We start from the raw sequence: 4,378 nt of genomic DNA, 5'->3' as shown, positions 1-4,378 counted from the left end.
TGAATGCCAGAACTGAGCTTCCATTAGGCATTTGATGCCACCTCCTTGCCTGTTCCTGGCGTTTGAACGCCAGAACTGTGCGTGGGTTGGGCGTTTAACGCCAGCTTTGCACCCTTTTCTGGCGTTTGAACGCCAGAGTTATTCCTCTCTGGGCTCTTGCTGTCCTCAGAGGGATTTTGGATAGTATTTTGCTCATCCTCTATCAGTTGTTCTTTTCTTGGCTTTCTGCTGCTCTGAAGTGAGGTATTTAATATTTTCTCACTTCTTAATTGAACTGCTTGGCACTCTTCTGTTATTTATTTTGATAACTGCTGTTTTGTTTGCTTCAACTATACTTCCATATTTATATTAGCCATTCTTGTGTCTTGTAGTATCTCCTTGAATTTGGCTAGCTGTTTTATTAGAAAATCTAATTGCTGATTGAATTCAGTAACTTGTTCTGTAGGACTGAGTTCAGCAGTTACTGTTTTAGCCTCTTCTTTCATGGAAGACTCACTACTTAGGTACAGATGCTGATTTCTGGCAACTGTAACAATGAGCTCTTGAGCTTCTTCAATTGTCTTTCTCATGTGTATAGATCCACTAGCTGAGTGGTCCAAAGACATCTGAGCTTTCTCTGTAAGCCCATAATAGAAGATGTCTAACTGCACCCACTCTGAAAATATTTCAGAGGGGCATTTTCTTAGCATCTCTCTGTATCTCTCCCAAGCATCATAAAGAGATTCATTATCTCCTTGTTTAAAGCCTTGGATGTTCAGCCTTAGCTGTGTCATCCGTTTTGGAGGGAAATATTGATTCAGAAATTTTTTTGACAGCTGTTTCCATGTCCTTATGCTAGCCTTAGGTTGGTTATTTAACCACCTCTTAGCTTGGTCTTTTACAGCAAATGGAAACAGTAATAATCTATAGACATTCTGATCTACTTCCTTATCATGTACTATGTCAGCAATTTGTAAAAACTGTACCAGAAACTCTGTAGGTTCTTCCTGTGGAAGACCAGAATACTGGCAACTTTGCTGCACCATGATAATGAGCTGAGGATTCAACTCAAAGCTACTGACTCCGATGGAGGGTATACAGATACTACTCCCATATGAAGCAGTAGTGGGGTTAGCATATGACCCCAGAGTCCTTCTGGACTGTTCATTTCCACTTAGGTCCATGATGGAGAAAGGGAGATGATGTGGATTGTAAATTTTTTTTTTTAGAAACCGAAAATAAAATAAAATAAAATAAGTGAAAATTCAAATATAAGTTCAGAAATTAAAAGGAAATTGAAAACTAAAATAATTAATTAATTAAAAAGATTTGAAAAATAAGGGGTAAGGATTTTCGAAAAATGAAGAGAGAGAAAGTGGTTAGGAAGTTTTGAAATTTAAATTTTAGATTTAAAAATTAAAATTTGAATTTTTAAATTTTTGAAATTTGAAAATTTGAATTTTGAATTTTGAAAAAGTCAACAATATAAGATAAAGATTTGAAAGAGATTTCAATTTTGAAAAGATTTAATTTTTAAGTTTGAAAATTAAATTTTGAAATTTGAAATTTGAAATTTTGAATTTTGAATTTTGAATTTTGAATTTTGAATTTTGAATTTTGGAAGTTGAAAATTGAAATTTGAATTTGAAATAAGATAAGATAAGATTTTGAAAAAGATATGATTTTTTTTGAAAAAGATTTGAATTTTGAAATTTTTAAAACTAAGATAAGATAAAATTTTGAAATTGAAATCTGAATTTTTATAAAAAAATTTTGAAATATTTGCTTAAAAATAGTTAGAAAAGATATTTTTTATTTTTGAATTTTATGATGAAAGAGAAAAACACACAAAAGATACACAACTTAAAATTTTTAGATCTAATGCTCCTTGTTTTCGAAAATTTTGGAGGGAAAACTCCAAGGAACACCAAACTTAAAAATTTTAAGATCAAAACACAAGGAAGACTCAAGAACACTTTGAAGAATCACAAGAACACAAGAACATGAAGAAAGAACACCAAACTTAAAATTTTTAGAAAACCAAAATAAAATTTTTGAAAACTAAAGAAAAGTGAACAGAAGAACACCAAACTTAAAGTTTGGCACAAGATTTATTCAAAGAAAAATTATTTTTGAAAAAGTTTTAAAAAGAAGATAGCCAATTACCAAGAACATAAGCACCACGCTCTAGCCAATTGAGCTATAAATTTAACGTGTTTTAATAAGCTATATAATAAATAATATAATTTTTTTTTTTGAAAACTGATATTTTGAAAAAGCACAAGAAAAACAAGAAAAGACACAGAACAAGAAAACTAAAGATCAAACAAGAAAAATTGATAAGAACAACTTGCAGATCAAGGAAGAACAAAGAACATGCAATTCGAAAATTTAAAGGAAAATAAAAACATGCAGTTGACACCAAACTTAAAACATGAAACTAAACTCAAACAGAAGACTAAATCATGAAGTTATTGGTTTTAAAAATTTTCAAAAATAATTAAGAAAAAGGAAATAAGGATTCTAAAATTTTAACAAGAACAATAATAAAAGACTCTGACCCAAAAGACAAAATTTTCCTAATCTAAGCAACAAGATGAACCGTTAGTTGTTCAAACTCGAACAATCCCCGGCAATGGCGCCAAAAACTTGGTGCACGAATTGTGAATCACACTTTTCACAATTCGTACCACTAACCAGCAAGTGCACTGGGTCGTCCAAGTAATACCTTACGTGAGTAAGGGTCGAAGCCCACGGAGATTGTTGGTTTGAAGCAATCTATGGTTATCTTGTAAATCTTAGTCAGGAGGTCAATTATATTTATCAGTTTGAATTGCGAAAAGTAAAAGAGCATGGATTAGATACTTGTTCTGCAGTAATGGAGAATATGTTGGAGTTTTGGAGATGCTTTGTCTTCTGAATCTCTACTTTCTTTCTGTCTTCTTCTTCACGCACGCAAGGTTCCTCCTATGGCAAGCTGTGTGTTGGTGGATCACCGTTGTCAATGGCTACCATCCGTCCTCTCAGTGAAAAAGGTCCAGGTGCGCTGTCACCGCACGGCTAATCATCTGTCGGTTCCCACTCATGCTGGAATAGGATCCATTGACCCTTTTGCGTCTGTCACTACGCCCAGCCCTTGTGAGTTTGAAGCTCGTCACAGTCATTCAATCCCTGAATCCTACTCGAAATACCACAGACAAGGTTTAGACTTTCTGGATTCTCATGAATGCTGCCAATGGATTCTAGCTTATACCACGAAGATTCTGATTAAGGAATCCAAGAGATGTTCATTCAATCGAAGGTAGAACGGCGGTGGTTGTCAGGCACGCGTTCATAGGTTGAGGATGACGATGAGTGTCACAGATCATCACATCCATCATATTGAAGTGCGAATAAACATCTTAGATAGAAACAAGCGTGTTTGAATAGAAAACAGAAATAGTTACATTAATTCATCGAAACACAGCAGAGCTCTTCACCCCCAACAATGGAGTTAGAGACTCATGCCATCAAAGAGTACAAAGTTCAGATCTAAAAATGTCATGAGGTACAAAATAAATCTTTAAAAGTTGTTTAAATACTAAACTAGTAACCTAGGTTTACAGAAAATGAATAAACTAAGATAGATGGTGCAGAAATCCACTTCTGGGGCCCACTTGGTGTGTGCTGGAGCTGAGACTTAAGCTTTACACGTGCCTGGGCTATTTCTGGAGTTAAACGCCAGGTTGTAACCTGTTTTGGGCGTTCAACTCCAACTTGTAACCTGTTTCTGGCGTTTAACGCCAGACTGCAACATGGAACTGGCGTTGAACACCAGTTTACGTCATCTATCCTTGAGCAAAGTATGAACTATTATATATTTCTGGAAAGCCCTGGATGTCTACTTTCCAACACAATTGAGAGCGCGCCAATTGGACTCTTGTAGCTCCAGAAAATCCATTCCGAGTGCAGGGAGGTCAGAATCCAACAGCATCAGCAGTCATTTTTCAGCCTGAATCAGATTTTTGCTCAGCTCCCTCAATTTCAGCCAGAAATTATCTGAAATCACAGAAAAATACACAAACTCATAGTAAAGTTCATAAATATGATTTTTATTTAAAAACTAAAAAAATATAATAAAAAGTTACTAAAACATATTAAAAACTACCTAAAAATAATGCCAAAAAGCGTATAAATTATCTGCTCATCAGATGCCAAGCGGTGAGTCTACCAGTGAAGTATCTGGGGATTAATCTAGGAGCAAACCCAAGGCTTATAAAAACATGGAAGCCAGAAATAGATAAGGTAGAGGAGAAACTAAGTCTGTGAAAAGCAAAGGTCCTTAGTAAAGCAGGAAAGCTAGTTCTCATCAAGTCCGTAATTAATAGTCTACCGACCTACTATTTGAGCTTGTATAAAA

The sequence above is a fragment of the Arachis hypogaea genome, chromosome 16 (genome assembly GCF_003086295.3).
Source record: "Arachis hypogaea cultivar Tifrunner chromosome 16, arahy.Tifrunner.gnm2.J5K5, whole genome shotgun sequence".
Classification (NCBI taxonomy): Eukaryota; Viridiplantae; Streptophyta; class Magnoliopsida; order Fabales; family Fabaceae; genus Arachis; species Arachis hypogaea.
This window is presented reverse-complemented; position numbering follows the sequence as displayed.